The sequence below is a fragment of the Ochlerotatus camptorhynchus genome, unplaced genomic scaffold (assembly GCF_037179485.1).
Source record: "Ochlerotatus camptorhynchus isolate MF236.1 unplaced genomic scaffold, CSIRO-AGI_Acam_v1.1 ptg000062l, whole genome shotgun sequence".
NCBI classification, from domain to species: Eukaryota; Metazoa; Arthropoda; class Insecta; order Diptera; family Culicidae; genus Ochlerotatus; species Ochlerotatus camptorhynchus.
This window is the reverse complement of record NW_027040552.1, coordinates 6,769,258-6,789,608: the sequence shown is the minus strand read 5'-3', so window position 1 is coordinate 6,789,608 and position 20,351 is coordinate 6,769,258. Positions and strand designations below refer to the sequence as shown.

At 41.0% G+C, this 20,351-nt stretch overlaps 1 pseudogene; it reads right to left on the bottom strand.

Moving 5' to 3' along the window:
• Window positions 1-17,682, bottom strand: part of LOC135717584 (uncharacterized) — a 35,034-nt pseudogene extending 17,352 nt beyond the window's left edge.
• Between the last annotated feature and the right edge of the window lie 2,669 nt (window positions 17,683-20,351).

The following is a 20,351-nucleotide window of genomic DNA, read 5'->3' as shown; positions in this document are numbered from 1 at the left end:
TAGGTAGAGTGTTGCATCGACAGTGGCAATTGCGATCCATATTTGCTCAACCGCCGAGCCATCAGGAGGGTCGAGCGTACGGGATTTAAAACTCGAGCGAACAGCCAGCAAAACACCACCTCCAGTGGTTTTGTTGCTATTCGAAGGCGACCGGTCTTGTCGATAAACGGAATATGATTCGCCAAACAACTGATTCGTTGAGGTATGTCCATTGAGCCAAGTTTCGGAAAGTGCGTAAACAGCATAGGAACCGTCGCTGAAGGACAATTGGTACTCGGCGAGAGAGCTGTTGATCCCACCAACATTCGAAGAAGCAGGTGCAGCATTACTTGCTAGAGGCGCAGTCCTAGGGATTGAAGATTCGTCAGAGCGGGGATTGCCGTTACTAATAGGATACTTGTCATGATAGGCAGCTTGGAAGACCCCATCGCCAGCGCTAGACTCAGGGCCGGGACGACTTGGATGGCAGGAACGAGAGAACTGCGACAGGTTTTCGATGATGGCTGGAGGCGCGACTGAGCTAGGCGGGTCAGGGACTTCCGTACTGTTTTGTGTCAGGCGTCCCGGGTTCGATGGCGGTGATCTTGGTTGCGTTGGAGAATGATGTGAAGAGGAAGCCTAGAAAAGTCGTGGAGGACTAAGTGTCGGTGTATTGTAGCCAATAGTGTCCTCGACGAGACACACGCTGGAAACGGAATGTCGATCAGGTAGTGAAAGCATATGATATTGAACGTACTTGCCTGGAAGAGCAGTCTGGAGGACCTCAACTGCAGACTCGACAACAGGACCGCGACGACTAAGATGATCGCTGGCAGCAAGAGACGGGACTGTGTAGGGCTGAGAAGAGGCCTTCAAAATGCTATCTAACATGCGTCGCGGGGTCCTTAGTCCATCATGGATTACTCCGTTAGTCAATCGTCGTGTTTCGTTGTCAGTTGATTTTTCCGGAAATTTGCGGTGGTCGATCGTTGATCCAGTAGAACCAACAGAAAGCATCAGTTTTTTGAAAAATGAATGTTATATGTCATGTTATCTCTTCCAAAATGTGCTTCAAATTGTCCAACAAATTCATCAATACGTTTCTCACCTGCATCAATTGTTGATTGAGCTAGATTGGGATCTAGCAATAGGGAAACTACAGATGAGAGCTCCATTAGGTGATCCAGAAACGGTTGTTTCAATATTTCATAAAGTGACGGATAAACATAATGCAGCAAAAAAACCTCCCATTCATTCGCTTTATACCGTTTTTGTTCATCCAATGGTCTCGAGTTTCTTGGAAAACTGCTAGGAGGTCGGAAACTTTGCATTCGTTCGTTAACCACTTGGATTTGTCGCCCAATGTAATAATCTTGCTTGTGATTTTCAGTCTCGGTGTACAATGCTATTATCTGTTCAATTACCCCCAAATCCACGGCGTGCATGTAATCAACTGGATATCCTGCTATGATGTCAACATTCTCAATGTACGTAAACACGGATTTCCCCATGATTCCATATGATTCCTGTCCTGGGCTATTAAATTCATCCATTTGTTTTCGAGTGATCATGTTTTCACTCATTTTCGAGGCCTTATGAGGGTAACATCGTCAATTGCGGGTGCTTCTAGTTTCTCCTGGTGAAGACACAAAGTGCAACCATGCTCTCCATTAAATTGCTTGCTGCACTGCACTTTACAACGAGCTTCTAAATCTAAACAGTTTTGTAAAAGAACAACTTTGTATCGCTCGGCTCCAATTAGCGTTCGTTCTTGCAGTTTTCGCAGCTCAATGCAAAGATATTTGAATAATAAATTTGGGTTAGGCTCTCTTTTGGACAACCACAAACCTGCCACCATTAGATTGCTCTTTTGGAACCGAATTGCTGGAGGCAAATTGTTCAACGTAACGAAAATGGGATAGAGAGGTTTCCTGGTAGTAGATCGGAATGGTGCGGCTCCATCGGTATTAATACTTAACGTAAGGTATTTTCCTGGTTCATTCTGCAATAAACGACGCGCAATCATTCCACGGTTCACATCAGCGATTCCATCACGATCGATGACCTTTGTATATTGTTCGATTTCAAGTTGATATTTTTCAAATGTTTCCCTTAATTGAGGTTCAATTGAAGTAATAAGAAAAAAAAATCATTTTCAGGAGATTCACAGATAGGACATGTCACAGCTGATTCCGGCTGATTAGCGCCATAGTCACATTGACAATTTATGCAGAAATAGCTTCTGACTGGTGTAGACGAATACGCATCGAATAAACTTGAAAAAGTTTGAAATGATTCTGGGAAAGTTTTAGTGCCTGTAATTAAATTCATCATTTTTTTTTTCCTTTGGTTTGTTTTTTTTTCGTCGATCTTGTTTTCCGTGCTGCGCACCAATGTTACCGACGTGCCAGGAAGGCAGCTCCCACACCTGGACCCTACCTATCGACCCATCAACTCATGAACCGGGAACCAACGGCTTTACTTCCCATCCGAAGGAAGGCGTGATCAGAGATGTTATGCCTCAGAACATCCCGGCGGCGCCGACTGGGATTGAACCCAGGCCTGCTGGGGTGTGAGGTAATCACGCTTACCACTACACCACCGGCGCCGTTAATTATATTCATCATCCGCAACAAATCTTCCAAAGCTTTCTGTGTAAGGCGATGTCAAATATAATAATTCAGTAACATAAATAGAATCTCAACCAGAATGGATTTGAAATTGTTTGGTATGATTTTCAGAGAATATATGAAAGTAGTGAAAGTAGTAGTAAATACTTTTTTCTTAGTATGGTAAATTTAAACCTTGAAAAAATCATTCCAACTGGTCGATCGGTTTTGATCCGCATTGAGTTGCCTTTGCTCTTCGTGTAGAATATTTTGCTGACTTGACAATGTTTCTTGTGGAACGAGCGCAGGTACTGTAACTTGTACACTCTCTCGACCTTGAGCATGTTGAACGGAAAGGTCTTCTGGTAGGTCTGTCACAATCTTCTGCGAATTGGCTTGGTGGATTATGAGCCACAGGTGTTGTGATATGTCCATGCGGATCTTCATCTGCTTCCCACACAGGAATTGTTCAATTTTCTTTGATAATCAGCACTGTAACTTGACATGGCGTTCGCGATGGTATCCACGTCATTTGATGTGTCATGGGTCCGATGATGAACGTTAATTTTAACCTTTAATAACACAGTTATGCAAGTTTTGCAAGCATGTACAGTGATCATATATTCAATTACATTTTTTCGTACTTCCGTCCATCATTAGACGGTGAAAGATAATAATTCCGCCTTCTCCGTGGTTTCATAATTCACTTTTTTCCAAAAACGTTGAATATTTTTATAAAAACTGACTGCCTTTTTAAAAATAACAACTCATACAAACAACATGCAGTGTTGACACGATGTGCGGTATATATAGGTAAGGCAGAAGGAAACTGATCGACTATGCCGCTCTCACGGTGTTGTTATGCATGATACGACAGGACGTCACGTCGAGTTATGCATGAGAAAACTGTAAGAATGAAATAATCGACTAGTTTCTTTCTGTCAAACCTATATATACACCACATATCGATGATGACAGTTGAATGGAATGTAGTTTTTTCTTAAATAGGCGGTCTACGTTCACGATATACACTCAAAAAATATTTAAATCTAAATAGCATAAAAGTTACGCTAAATAGCAACTCTCCGTACCGACGCAAAGGTCGGTATAAAAGGAGAGAATGCAAACTTAGTATAAAAATGGTTTATGCGTGCCATAGTATAAAATCGAAATATACTCACAATGCATAGATACGGTTTATTCAAGAGAATGTATTTTTCGCTTCTTTATTTTATTTATGGTAAATATTATTGTTTTCAAATGAAAATAAAAATTGTCTCAGGAAGCTTTTCTCATAAGTTTATTTTTTATTAATAATATTTAAAAAAAAAATACTTACAATTTCGATGCTGCCCTGCAGATTACAGGCGCAGTAGAAATCCGCTGGGACAAAGCCCTTCACTAGCACGAAGCTCCGAAGTGAATCCAGATGTTCTTATTCCTGTCATTTTAGTAAATACTGATCGAATTCCACTCCGTTATTTGGACTTAGTATAATTTTGACGAAAATTTTAATCGAACCAATGTATAAACTTTGAAAAACCATAAAATGCATAAAATTTAATCTATACTCGTTTTGTAATATTTTTGAGTGTAGGTACATTTAAAACAAAATCGAATTTAACATGCTGTGAATGCATACCTGAGATTGGTATTGTTTTTATTTATTTTTTTTTTTTTTGCTGTAAGTATTATTATGATAACGATTTCTATGATAAGTTGCAATCAATTATTGACAAACATACTTCAATTACTCCAAATAAATCGAAACATGTTTCTTATTCAATATCAGAAAGTATTTGAAAATGTTTTTCAGAGAATACCATGGAGTTCTTTTTATGCGAGATTTTTACGAGGTTTTGGGCTTCATGTTTTTACACGGTTTTCCGAATTAGTGTGGTTTTCACGCGGTAGCATAGCTTTTTGCACGGCTTGTCACAAGTTGTCGCCAATTAAAAAGCCCCCTTAAAATGCTACGTAATTTATGCACGGTCCCTGGCGGATTTGAGAAGGTTTTACTCAATCGCCTTAAATGTGGGTAGTTTATAACTAACGTGCAGATATATTTTTTTCATTTTTTGCAATAACCATAAGAAGTGCTTAACAACCCATTCTGGTTACCACCCCAACTTTATGTGTAATGGTTGCACTATGTTTGGTATGGTCCATGTATGGTACTCGTATATTAGGAAGTGCACGAGTGGGTGCACTTAATTTGACAGATAAGGGTGGTTTGTTTACCAAAAAGTAAAGGTGGAAAGAGGGCGCGGGGCAAGGACGTACCACCCCGTTCTCTCCCCGCACCCTCTCTTCACCTTCACTGTTCGGTAAACAAAGCACCCTCAATCTATCAAATTAGGTTAGGTTAACCCGCTCGCGAGTACTTTTTTCTTATCGTGAAAATTTTCTTCAGTGCATTCATTTCAATGTGACAACCTCATTTGTGCTGATGAACCACTATCTTCGCTTTCACTTCACTTATTTACGCGTTTGATCTCATCCTTGTTTCTTTTACGCGGTGTTGAAAATCTTCAAAAAAATGGCAAAAACTAGGAAAACTGCCAACAAAAAAACAAGTGCAAAAAGCAGCCAATGCAATGCTGCAAACATGTGTGTCCTGGAAAATGTAAGTATTTATAACAAAATATCCCAAAGGAAATTTTTGAGACAATCATTACATCCGCACGTAACCTCAAATATTCTGTTCTGCCATAATGCATCGTTTTCATTAAATTTGTCATAAATGGAGATTTTTTTGCTTAATTTTAATCTATTTTTTCAATCTTATTTCAGCAAACAATCGATCCACAGTCTGGTCCTTCGACCAAAAAATAGCGGAAGATAATCGAGGTAAAGACGATTTTAAAACGAATCCCAACACGCACTTTCCATAACCTTAAATTGCTTGCAATGAAAAGTAACTTAAAAATATTTACAGCAAACAATCGAACCGCTGCCTGGTACTTCCGGTACTTCCGGTGCGTCAGTCAAAGGCAAGGAAAAACCGATGAAAGTTTCAGATGAGGTAGGTTTTTCAAGTGTTTTGTTCAAATCCACAAAGATTTACACATAACCTATTATTGTTAGCCTATGGACTTTGAGCACTTCGGTATTTGAGGCAGTATTTGAGCATCCTGAACTCGGTGACATTTTTGAGGAGACTGCAACACAAGTTACCACTGATGTTGAATCAGTTGATCCACTACAGGTGAATATCGATACGGTTCGTCATGCAGACATTGCTCACTCTCAACCAAGTCAAACTGCTACTAACATCAACGATGATTCAAATCTCCACAAAGAATGTAACGCTCAGATCGAAAAACTACAAGAACAAAATTCGCAGTTAAAGGAGGATAATGCGAAGCTTAAAGCTGATAATACGCAGCTGTCATCCCTTAATTTCAAGCTCTAACATAAAATGGTTCAGGACAACAATCGTTTGTTGGTTTTCACAGCAGTTGATGGTTATCCATCTTCTGAGTGGCTGCTGCGAACATCACAAGCTGCTAACAAAAGTGATTATTTATTTGTCAAGGAGCTTGTGATGAGGCTGTGGCCTGATGGAGTTGGTCACGCCACAGTAACGGGCCGCAGATCAAACAATCCGAGCGGAAAGAAGAAACGCACTGACGCAAGTGTGGAAGAAACTTCAGCGTCATCAGTAGCATCGTTGTCAAAAGCAGCAGCATCCTCAGTAGGACCAGCTTCATCATCCTCATCAGAACCGTCATCCGCATCGTCAACGTCGACAGTTGTAGACGATCTTCCCTCAAAGTTGGATCCATAGAAAGTGCAGTACATCGTAGGTATGTAAACAAAATATACCTTTAGGAAGTTGTAATAAAGCTTAATTGTTTACAGATCGTCTGCGCGAACGACGGCAGCTTTTACAAGACCCACGCGGCATCGCGAACGATCTGCCAAAGAAGGCAATTACTCACATTAATCGGACCCTGGCTAACAATCCAGCACTCAAATCTGTCGATCGTTGAAGACCGGAGGATCCGGTATTATTAATTCGTTTCAGTGATTTTCTTTTAAATTTCATGTAAATGTGTTATGTTTCGTTTTATCATACGATGATTTTTAACAAAAATGAATTTAAGAATGTTAAGTTTTTACAAATAAACTTTTGTTAAAATTCATAGATGAATAGTTTATTATGGTTTAAAACAGATACAAAAGAAATGCTTAATTTGGTATTTTTGTGGGCTTTTTACTAAAAAAAAATAACAAAACGTGGTATTTTACAAAACACCTTATGGAGTTATTGGTTATGTGTTGAAGACCTTAAGGATACCAAAATATGTCATTCTAACGATAAATGGCATTGATTATTCGTCAGTTATTATAATAACAAAACAAGTCATTATATTGGAATTCGAAGAACATTTTTAAGTCATTATTTTTGGTATTTTCCTCTTATGTCAGACTCGTCAATACTTTATTAAGGTATTCAGTTATTCTGTATAGCATACCTGAGTATGTTATTCATCAGTTATTTTCTTTTGCTCGGGATGCATTGTTTATAACAAAACGTGGTTATATAACGTAACGTCAGATATATCAACCGAGCTCCGAAATATCAGTAATGAAATAAATCAACTGAACCAGCTGTCGCTCGACATTGCGGCAAGTTGTACCATGAGCTCTAACTCTGTGCTGGAACTCGATATTCTTGACGAGCTGAAGTCACTGTCAGCAAATATAGCCTCAACACGGAGCGCTGCACCTTTGCAATCGCCATCTGACTCGTGCCCCAGCTTGGAGGTGGAATTAAATAACAACAACGATGACTCAGGGTGGCGTCTACTTGGTACCAGGAAGGTATGGAAGGCAGACTGGACCGAGTACGATGACCGAAAATCACGCCGTTTGATACAGCAAAAAATAGCTGGAAAGGCTAGAAGGCGAAGGAAACAAAACTTGCTCAACAACAACAACAAAAACAACAATAACAACAACCACAACAACAACCACAACAACAACAAAAACAACAACAACAACAACAACAACAACAAAAACAACAACAATAACAACAACAACATCTCACTGCGTCCTAGCAAGAAGTACGGTCGACTTGTTTCGCGCTCCGTTAATTTGGAAGTTTTCTCGCTATTATCTGACGTAAATAATCAGTTTTTTCTCGCTTAGTGATTCCTGGCATAATTCCCGATAAATTTATCAAAAAGTGAGTTTTTTTCTGAGAAGAAAGTGTGTTTTCGGCATCATCGGAAGGAAAATTGTTTTTGCGATTGCCAATTCGCCAACCATTTTGCGCACCATCGGTGCGTGGTCACGCATACCTGTGCACACGGATCATCGTCATCGAGTGTCAGCATCTGCCTCCACATTCAAACCGCTCATCCATCTTCAGCTGAGTGCCGAGCTTCATACAAGCACACACCAACGAAGACCGCCCGCACACGCGGATCGAAGATCATCAAAGCTGCGCGTCGCTCCGCTGCTGCTGTGTAAACGCTCGGTGATAGTAGTATAGGATTATCAGATAAGTTTTTGTTTCTTGTTTCTTTCTTTCTCCCATCAGTTAAATTTTAAGTTTGTGTTTCTGTGTTTGTATTTTTTTTTCTCGTGTATTGTGTCCGAGTAATTTTGATTATCGTTGCAGTGGTAGAGCGTTTTTCGCTCCCACTAGTACGGCAAAATGGACATTTTGTCGGAAGACGAAATGGACGTTTTGTCGGAAGATGACACATCTTTGCCACGCGATAGCAAGAAGGGTCGAAAACGTCTGTCATCCCAGAAATCAGATGATGCCATCCCTGGTTCGTCATCTCAGTCTGGTAATGGACAGGGACAGATAAGCCCCCGATCGCGAGCCTACCCAGAAGACTCGACTGGCCCATGGGTTGTTTACTTTCAGCCCAAAAAGAAACCTTTGAATGTAATGCAAATTACTAATGATCTGACGAAGCGGTTCTCGGCCGTGACCGAAATCTCGAAGGTGAGGTACAATAAACTTCGCGTTGTCGTCTCTAACCTGAAACAAGCTAACGAGATTGCTGCCTCCCAGCTCTTTACACTCGAGTATAGAGTGTACATCCCAGCTCGTAATGTGGAGATCGAAGGTGTGGTCACCGAAGCGAGTCTGACCCCCGAGATCTTGGCGAAGCAAGCGGTTGGCCGTTTCAAAAACCCCTTGCTTCCCACGGTTGAGATACTGGAAGTCCAGAAGCTGAACTCAGTATCTTTCAGCGAGGGTAAAAAGAGCTTTACCCCCACAGACTCGTTTCGGGTGACCTTTTCTGGTTCAGCCCTTCCTCACTACATCGAGTTGGGAAAACTTCGGCTACCTGTGCGTTTGTTTGTTCCTCGGGTCATGAACTGCCAAAATTGCAAACAGTTGGGACATACGGCCTCTCACTGTGGCAGCAAGGCACGCTGTTCCAAATGCGGGGAGAAGCACGAGGATGGTGCCTGCACAGTCACTGCACCAAAATGCGTGTACTGTAAGGGAACTCCTCATGGTCTCTCATCGTGCCCGGCGTACAAACAACGCGGGGAGAAACTAGAACGCTCTCTTAAGGAGCGTTCCAGGCAGTCTTTTGCAGCAATGCTAAAAACAGCCACACCATCAACCAACGACAAAAATCCCTTTGCTGTTTTGTCTGATGACGAGTCTGACTCTGACTTGGCTGAGGAGGGAGTTTCTTTCAGTTTTCCGGAAGGTTCTGCACGGAAACGAAAACGCATCCGTTCGCGGAAAGTTGCAGATAAGGAACCCCAAATCAGCTTGCCCAAATCAAGGAGTGATGGAAAAAAGGAAGTTTCAACTCCTTCTGGTTTCCGCCGAACTGACTATAACCAGAACTTTCCATCTCTCCCGGGGACATCAAAAACCCCTGATGGCCCATTTTTAAGAACAGAAGCCCCTTCTTCATCCGGGTTGTTCTCATTTGATAAAATTGTGGACGATATTCTCAAGTACCTCAATATTTCTGATCCTCTCAAAAGCATTGTTCTGGCAATGCTTCCTTCTGTGAAGACCCTCTTGAAGCAATTGACATTGAAGTGGCCCCTCATTGCAGCAATCATTTCCTTCGATGGATAATTTTCCAAACGAGGTCGGGGATTTGATCACTGTTCTACAGTGGAATTGTCGAAGTCTCATTCCTAAATTAGATTCTTTTAAGTTTTTAATTCACAATAATGATTGTGATGCATTTGCTGTTTGTGAAACTTGGCTCTCTTCAGATATCGATCTTCCTTTTTATGATTTTAACATTATTCGACTGGATCGTGAGGATTCGCGTGGAGGAGGGGTACTTTTGGGGATCAAAAAGTGCCATTCCTTCTATAGAGTGAATCTTCCACAATTTCCAGGTATTGAAGTTGTTGCATGTCAGGCTATTATTAAAGGTAAGAGCCTTTGTATTGCTTCTGTTTATATTCCTCCTAGAGCCGTTGTTAATCGCAAACAACTTTCAGATATCTGTTCGGTACTTCCTGCTCCACGGTTGATTATGGGAGATTTGAATTCCCACGGTACAGGCTGGGGGGAACTGTATGATGACAACCGTTCTACTTTGATATATGACCTCTGCGACAGCTTTAATATGACAATTCTTAATAATGGAGAAGTAACACGTTTGGCTGGCCCATCCTCGAATGGAAGTAGATTAGACCTCACACTTTGCTCTAACTCATTATCGTTGGATTGCACGTGGAATGTGATCCAAGATCCCCACGGTAGTGATCACTTGCCGATCAAAGTTTCAGTTACCAGTGGGTTCAATCCGTCGGAACCCGTTAACGTCGCGTACGATCTTACCCGTAATATCGATTGGACAAAGTTCAAGAATGTGATAGAAGATGCCCTAACGTCGGTAGAAGGGCTTCCACCGTTGGAGGAATATAACTTCCTCTCCAATCTGATCTTGGACAGCGCGCTTCAAGCTCAAACTCGGCCGGTTCCAGGAACGTCTTTCCGTAGGAAACCTCCTTCCCCTTGGTGGGACCAGCAATGCACTGAGGTTTATCGTAAAAAGTCCGACGCGTTTAAGCTTTTCCGGAAACGTGGAACACCCGTACATTTCGAAGCGTACTCGGCTCTTGAACGCGAACTCAAGAGCCTCATCAAAGCCAAGAAACGCGGATACTGGCGGCAATTCGTGGACGGATTATCGCGCGAAACGTCGATGAATACGCTTTGGAATGCGGCGCGAAGGATGCGTAACCGGTCTTCAAACAACGAGAGCGAGGAGTACTCCGATAGTTGGATTCTCAAGTTCGCGCGAAAAGTATGTCCTGATTCTGTGCCGGCACAGATGATTCCTCGCGAAACGACGAATTCGGTAGACGAGATCAGCCAGCCTTTTTCAATGCTGGAGCTCTCACTCGCGCTCCTTTCGTGTGGCAATTCGGCTCCGGGGGCTGATAGAATCAAGTTCAACTTGTTGAAGAACCTCCCAGACGTCGCTAAGAGCCGCATGTTGAACTTGTTTGGTCAGTTCCTGGAGCTTAATATTGTTCCGGATGATTGGAGGCGGGTGAGAGTTATAGCCATTAAAAAGCCTGGAAAACCCGCGTCAGATCACAACTCGTATCGTCCCATTGCGATGCTATCGTGTATTCGAAAATTGTTGGAGAAAATGATCCTTTTTCGCCTGGACAAATGGGTTGAGTTGAACCACCTACTCTCAGATACTCAATTTGGTTTCCGTAGGGGCAAGGGAACGAACGACTGTCTCGCGTTGCTTTCCACTGAAATTCAGTTGGCTTTTGCTAATAAAGAGCAAATGGCTTCTGTCTTCTTGGATATCAAGGGGGCTTTTGATTCAGTATCGGTTGAAGTCCTTTCAGACAAACTCCACGCTTGTGGCCTTTCTCCATTAATTAATAACTTTTTGTACAATTTGCTGTCAGAGAAACATATGAGCTTTTCTCATGGAAACTCTACAGCTTCTCGATTTAGTTACATGGGTCTCCCCCAGGGCTCATGTTTAAGCCCCCTTTTGTATAATTTCTACGTCAGAGAAATTGACAATTGTCTAAGGGACAACTGCACGTTGAGACAACTTGCAGATGACGGAGTAGTGTCTATGACAGGACCCAGAGAGGCCGACCTGCAAGGACCCTTACAGGATACCTTAGACAATTTGTCTACTTGGGCTATCCAGCTAGGTATCGAATTCTCCACGGAGAAAACTGAGTTGGTCGTTTTTTCTAGGAAGCATAGCCCAGCACAACCAAAGCTTCAACTTTTGGGTAAACCGATCACTCATTCTATGTCCTTCAAATATCTTGGGGTCTGGTTCGATTCAAAATGCACCTGGAGATCCCACATTGAGTATCTGAAGCGGAAATGCCAACAAAGGATCAATTTTCTCCGAACAATTACCGGAACGTGGTGGGGAGCCCATCCGCAAGATCTTCTAACGTTGTACCGGACAACGATTTTATCGGTTTTAGAGTACGGTAGTTTTTGCTTCCAGTCGGCGGCTAAAACGCACATCATCAAACTGGAACGGATCCAGTATCGCTGTCTTCGTATCGCGTTAGGATGCATGCACTCGACTCATACGATGAGTCTCGAAGTGTTAGCGGGCATGTTGCCACTCTCTGATCGGTTTTCGGAATTATCCCTCAGGCTCCTCACCCGTTGTGAAATTATGAACCCACTGGTGATTGCAAACTTTGAGAAGCTTCTTGAGCTAAACCCTCAAACTCGTTTTATGTCATTGTACTACGTGTACATAACACAGGATGTCAGCCCTTCGCAGCATAATCCCTATCGTGTTTGCTTCTCCGACTTCGACAGTTCTGTTCATTTTGATTTATCAATGACGCAAGAGATTCGCGGAATCCCAGAGCATCATCGTTCCATGATTGCTCCGTCAATTTTCGCTGCAAAGTTTGGCCAAGTTGATTCCGCAAGATCGTTCTTCACAGATGGATCACTAATAGAGGCGTCCGCTGGTTTTGGTTCATATAACGAATTTCATAGCGCCTCTCGAATGCTTCAAGCTCCTTGTTCCGTATATGTTGCTGAGCTGGCGGCAATACATTGTACGCTAGAAACGATCGCCTCACTTGCACCAGATCATTATTTTATTTTTACGGATAGTCTCAGTTCTGTCGAGGCTATTCGCTCCATGAGGCCGGTAAAGCACTCCTCGTATTTTCTCATGAAAATACGAGAGCTTCTAAGTGCTTTATCTTTAAGATCTTTTGTCATCACCTTTGCATGGGTCCCATCTCATTGCTCGATTCCGGGCAATGAGAAGGCGGACTCGCTTGCAAAGGTGGGCGCTATGGAAGGCGATATTTACGATCGACAAATCGCCTACGACGACTTTTTCTTCATTTATCGTCAACAGTCCCTCGCCAGCTGGCAAAATAAATGGAGTGAAGGGAGTTTGGGACGATGGTTATATTCAATCATCCCTAAGGTGTCGAAGTGTCCTTGGTTCAAGGGGTTGGATGTGGGTCGAGACTTCATTCGTATGATGTCTCGCCTCATGTCCAATCACTACTCGTTAAACGCTCACTTGTTCCGTGTTGAGCTGGGCGACAGTAATCTCTGTGAATGTGGACAAGGTTACCAGGACGCAGATCACATTATTTGGTCATGTGCTGAGCACCGTGGAGTCAGATCCGAGTTGTATGATTCCCTTCGGGCTCGAGGTAGACAACCTAATGTTCCAGTTCGGGATATTTTGGCTAGACGCGATCTGGAGTTTATGCAACTCATATATGTTTTCTTGAAGAATATTAACCATAGATTGTAAATTTGATTAACCTTGTGTTTAGTTTGTGTTTTGTATGTGTGTGTGTATTTTTTTTTTTTTTTTTTTTGTAGATTTGTTTCTGTAATAATTGTATAATTACAGAGTTGATATCACGTCGATAGGATTAAGTATTTGTTTTAGAAATAGTGAAATTTTTGAATCATAAATCATATTCCAAATCTCCTTTTCCCTCTCCCGATCCAAACAATTGTCATCCACTAACCTCGAGAAGACCGCGAGTAATCGGTTCCAATCCTTTAATTTTAGATTTAAGACATTTATAATGTATAAAGAAAATGATAACTTGGCTCTGTAAAGTTTATTCGAATGAGCCTGTACAAATAAAGTAATTAACAAAAAAAAAAAAAAAACAACAACAACAACAACAACAACAACAACCACAACAACAACAACAACAATTTTGGCAACAACAACAACAATAACATATCTAACAATCATCGAAACAACAACACTAACCTTAACAGTTTCCGCAGCAGTGTTAGTCAGAATAGAAACAACCTACTGCCACCTGATCGAGAGCTTCTTGCGGCAGCGAAATATCGGTTTTCCAGACCGCCGCAGGCTAACTATCGACCCACGATGCAATTCCAACGAGGGGAAATCTTAAACCCTTACCCGGCGTGCGATGTATACCCACGTACCGTTCCAGCGCACTTGCATAACGGGATGGCTGCAACTGCATCATGCGAGGCGTGTGTATGCAGGAATTCGTGTTTTGTACGAAATTGACGCACCCCTTGGAGGAAGACAATGATCCGGCAGACCCCGACATTATCCAGGACTTGACGACTTCTCTACATCAAGGAGAGGCACTCGTTTTTTCTACAAAACTGACACACTCCATAGAGGAAGAAAATAACGAAGATCACAACACTTTGCAGAACGAAACAAATTCGGAACATGGATCAGGGGTAAATAATTTTGATAATAGTTTTATGAATGACAGGTTACCATCAACTTCTTCGCCTAATCTTCAGACCAGTACAGAAATTTTGGTATATTGCCAAAATGTTAACCGCATGAGAAGCGCCGGTAAAATGAATGAAATTAACAAAAATATATTAAGTTCTACTTACTCTGTCATAATGGCTAATGAAACAAGTTGGGATGATAGTGTGAGAAGTGAAGAAGTTTTTGGTAACAATTATAACGTTTATAGAGACGACCGCAATTTTCAATGGTCTGGAAAAAAATCGGGAGGTGGAGTATTAATAGCGATTTCGACCCAATTGAATTCAGAAATTATTATGGCTATTAAATTTAAAGAATTCGAACATGTATGGGTAAAAGCGCAGGTAGCAGACGAAACACATGTCTTTGTTTCGGTATACTTTCTTTCAAACAATGCTCATAAGGACACGTATGATAAGTTTTTTGGAAAAGCGGAAGAAATTTTGTCTAGTTTACCCCCTGAAGTAAAAGTTCATATATATGGGGACTTTAACCAACGCAATGTTGACTTTATTTCTGATATGGACAATGAAAGCATCTTACTTCCAGTCGTTGGGGAAAATGAAACACTCCATTTCATTTTTGACAAAATTGCAAATTTAGGACTCTATCAAATTAACTATGTGAAAAATCAACAAAATTGTTATTTAGACCTTTTATTAACAAATACTTATGAAGATTTCTGTGTGACTGAATCGTTAAGTCCCATATGGAGAAATGAAATGTTTCACACAGCAATAGAGTATTCTCTATTCGTTCACATAAATGAAAGAACCTACGACTGCGAATTTGATGAAATCTTTGATTACAATTCAGCAAATTATGATAACATTAGAAATAGATTGAACATTGTCGATTGGCAAGCAATATTAAGAACTGCAGGAAATGTTGAATGTGCAGTTGACGTATTCTACAATGTGTTGCTTGAAATAATTCTTGAAGAAGTGCCAACTAAAAGAAGAAGACGTCAGAGTCATGCAAAACATCCAGTTTGGTACAACAGGGAACTGAAAAATTTAAAAAATCGAAAGCAAAAAGCGCACAAATTTTATAAAAAATATAATAGTGAAGAAACTTTGGCATACTATTTAGACATTTGCGATCAGTTAAATTTGGCCGTGAATATGGCATTTGAGGAGTATAATTTAAAAACTGAACTTGAAATAAAATCTTGTCCTAGAAACTTCTTCAATTATGTGAAAACCAAATTAAAATCTGATAATTTTCCCTCAAAGATGCATTTGGACGATAGGATAGGTGAGAACTCGGATGATATATGCAATTTGTTTGCAAATTTCTTCCAAGAAATATATACTACGTTTTCAGAAGAGGACCGTGACCGTGAATATTTTGAATCATATCCAGAATTTTCAAGTGACATCAGCGTAAGTCAAATCAAGGTTCATGATATCTTAAAGGGTTTAAACAATTTAGATGCATCTAAAGGTCCTGGCCCTGACGGTGTTCCGCCAGTTTTTATGAAAACTTTAGCAATTGAACTTACTGCTCCATTATTTTGGATTTTCAATATGTCACTGGAATCCGGAAACTTCCCTAAAATATGGAAAAACTCGTTTTTAGTGCCTATCTTTAAATCGGGTAAAAAATCCGACATACGTAATTATCGTGGTATAGCTATTATCTCTTGCATTCCGAAACTTTTCGAGGCGATTGTTAATGAAAAACTCTTTCTTCAAATTAAAAACAGAATAACTACTATGCAACATGGCTTCTTTAAAGGCCGTTCAACAACTACGAATTTGCTCGAATTAATTAACTATTCCTTGAATGCAATGGATAACGGAAACCATGTAGAAGTGTTGTATACAGATTTCAGCAAAGCGTTTGATCGAATTGACATACCCATGCTTCTTTTTAAACTTCAAAAAATGGGAATTCATTACGCACTCCTCAAGTGGCTTGAATCATATTTAACTGACCGTCATCAAATAGTAAAATACAAAGGAAAGATATCAAATCCCGTTGATGTCACTTCAGGAGTTCCTCAAGGCTCCCATTTAGGACCACTTTTATTTATTCTCTTCGTCAATGACATATCTTTCATTATTAAGAAATTGAAAGTTTTAATATATGCTGACGACATCAAACTTTTTTTTAGAAATAAAAGATGCCAAAGACATCATCACATTCAAAGAAGAAATTCAAATATTCCATACTTGGTGTCAAAAAAGCCTGCTACAATTAAATATAAAAAAATGTAACTCCATTACCATTAGTAGAAAACAAAAGCTACCCGATATAACAGTCACTTTAGGAAACCAGATCGTAGAAAAGTGTGATAGAGTCAGGGATCTAGGTGTTATTTTAGACTCAAAACTTACTTTCACCGATCATTATAACACAATTATTAACAGAGCTAACAACATGCTTGGTTTCATAAAACGTTTCTGCTATAACTTTCACGATCCGTATACGATAAAAACATTGTACATTGCTTATGTAAGGTCGATATTAGAATATTGCAGCATAGTTTGGTCACCTTTTTCAATCACACACGAAGAAAGAATAGAGTCCGTTCAAAAGCAGTTTCTATTGTATGCACTCCGCAGGTTAGGTTGGACTGTATTTCCTCTGCCATCTTACACAGCTCGGTGTATGCTCATAAATATCCAAACATTAAAAGAACGTCGTGAATTTGCTATGATTTCTTTCGTAAACGATATCGTATCACATCGAATTGATTCAATAGAACTATTGTCATCCTTAAATTTATATACACCATCTAGGCATTTACGAAACAGGAATATATTTGCTACAAATCGTCATCGTACGAATTATGCCAAATTTGGACCCTTGAACCAAATGATGGATACATATAGTAACCACTGCGATAACATTGACTTTACAATGGCAAAAACTAAATTGAAGCAATATTTTAATTCGTCTCATAACGTCAACTAGAAGTAATGTTTTAACTTTTTCTTAAGACATATTATAAAAAATATAAACAAAGACAAAATTGTAAAAATAGCACTTAAGACAACAATTGTAAAACGGTCTACACTGATTGACGACAAATAAATAAATAAATAAATATTGTTCATTAACTCTTGATTGCTTGTAATACTTAAAAATATTTTAGGTGGACAAAAAGGCGAACTAAGAGATGGACGGCTGAGCTTTTCCACATTTTTATCGCTGTGAAGCAACTATAAACTCTAGAGGGAATTTATATCTGTAACTGTAACCAGTTCGATTTTGTCTGCAAACCTGATTAAATTGTCATATTTAATTATCTTAAAGATAAATCGTCCAGCTCAAACCTTTGGAGGGGTAAGAGGTGGGCCATCACCATCATCATCGTATGTTGAGAGCCATACCGTAGCGGCCATCGTGGTGGTGCTCATCACGGTTCCGACAGTGCTCCAAATGCGAGGACTTTAAACGCATCCGAAAGCAGGTGGCAACCAACAATCAACCAGGACACAAGAAGGACAAAACCCCGGCCTTCAGGACGGAGGATTTTCCGCCTCTTCGTGATCATCAGTAAAGGAAAGCGAATTCGCGGGTGCAACCCACTCCCCCATCATGAAGCTTCCGGTGATTCTCCTGGACAATCATCTTCACTCAACTCCCAACCCCCCTGGATTATGGAGACAACCTACAGTTCAAAACAACAACACCGATCTGTTCTCAGCAGATGAACTGATGGAAATTTTCGTCATCATGACCGGTGCTCTTCGTAAGTGTCGCAATATGCCCGAGCAGATCCAAGTTCTCTGTAAGTTCATCATCCAGTACGGTTTCTCGCTAACTATCGTCACCTGGAATGCTTACTTTGTAAAAGCAAACAAGATTGTGCTCGATGACTTCCTGAACAAGCACAGCATCGACGTGGACCTTCTAACCTAGACCCACATAAAGTCCGGCGACAGCTTCTGGTTGCCTAACCGCAACATTATCCGGCTTGATCGCACCAGCTCCAGGGAGAGGGGTGGTGTTGCGGCAAGGAATTAAGTTCTACACCCTGCCTCACATCCGCACTTCTATTATCGAGGCTCTTAGTGTGGAGGTGGATTAGCCAACTGGAAATTTCCGGTTCATCGCTATTTACTGCCCTCGGCAGTGTGCCGCCAACAATCGATTAGCAAGAAAATTCAAGAATGAACTGACCGCCATCACTTGCACTAGCTCCCGATTCATCGTTGATGGCGATCTTAATGCCCGCCATGAAGCTTGACGGAACTACCAGAGGGAAAATAAGACCACCTAAAAAGTGTTAGTGTCCTCTTTTTTTTCCTTGATTTGATTTCCGTCGATCTTGTTTTTCGTGCTGAGCACCAATGCTACCGACGCCAAGGAGGTAGCTTTTACACCTGGACCCTACCTATCGACTCATCAACTCATGAACCGGGGTTGGTCACTCGTTTTCAATAGTTTATTGCTCCTGACCAAGCTGGTAATTATGATCATTTAAGGTGCAAGATGTGAATTCTTTAGGTGCCACTTACATTTTTTCCGAAGAAAAATGTTCACGCTAAAAATAAATCCAGATAGGTAAACAATTCAAAATAGTGCTTTAAACATAAATAACAAAAAACTAATAATTGCAATTGCATCCCAGGCTATCGGTCATCGATTTTAAAATCAGATTTAAAATCAAATGAATGTAAATTTAGCATGAGAAAAGAACTCCAGAAGATACAAAAATCCAACGTTGAATTGCAAATTGCCATTCAAAATACCATTTGCCCCTGTTCCGTTCCGCAGCCGCCAAAACATAACACGTGGATTATTGGGCTGCAAGTGCACACACACGTGTTAACGCTCTGTTGAATTCACTGCCAATTTGGTTTCCAGTCCCTGTGAACAAGAAAGAGGTCGTCACGTGTACATATGTTTAAAGTACAACCATCAACGAACCTTAAAAAAAGAAGAGGAATCCAGTAGCAAAAGATCAAAAATTCCTCTCGCTCGGTGGCATCGAATAACAAAACGACCAATCTCCAGGACAGGAAAATAACCAAACCATGTCACGCTTCTGCTGCTGCTGCTGCTGGTCGTTGTTGTTTGTGTGTTTGAGGAGCAGCAAACCAAGCAGCTCTTTGAAGGCTTGCCAAAGTCGGACGATTATTGGAATTTTTTTCGGCAGGGTTTTTTCCATCTAATCGCTTTGATGTCTGTCGCTGAACAGCTCTCGTGGAGCGTGATTTTTGTTTATTATTGTGATTGAGACGGTACTCATCATTTATTTGCGAGGTCCGAGCTTTTGATCTTCGGAGCTGCTCGAAATGAACCCAACTCAATTAACCGGGAAGGAATAGAGTCAGAACCCCAGCCTGCTGCCAGGTGCACACTCGAGCGATAATAATCGTAAAATTCAATCACCCACTTGAACCTAGGAAAAATGCGCAAAAGGGATCTCGAAGTAAACCATTAGGCGCAATGGAGGGCGCACTCAAGCTGTCAAAACCGCCCCACGTGTGACAACGTACTTCACGTATGCAAAAACTAGCGGAATGGAACTGACAATAACGATCTCCAGTGCTTGCCACAAGGAGATGATTTAAGTGAAACCACTTCACTGTAAGATTTCTAGCTTATCTCCCTCAACGAGGCTGTCATATTAACTACCCCGATGCCTACATTTAGGCGCACCCACATGGAAAGGGGGATTTACTTACTCCACTTGACGGCATACTTTACGAGACGGAAAGCAACAACATTATTTTGAATGTCTTTTTCCGCAGATTTTCCTCTCCCACTTCTCATATGGGCGATGCGAGCTCCGATGCCGGGGATGATAAGCTGCGATATTGTGGTTTTGCTGCCGTCGTTGACGTCTGCCGGTGAAAGCCGTTAGCGTCATCAAAAACGTATGTTTGCCCTCCCCCTCCACTAACGGGGAACACACGGTTGATATTATCGTTATCGTCATACACACCACCGTAAGAAACCAAAAACTGCACAGGATCTGTGGAATCAAGTGATACGAGAGGGCAATCAGTTTTAACGACGTGTGTACGACGTTTGTGTTGTTGAGGATAGCGATGAATGATCTTCGGCAAGATTTATT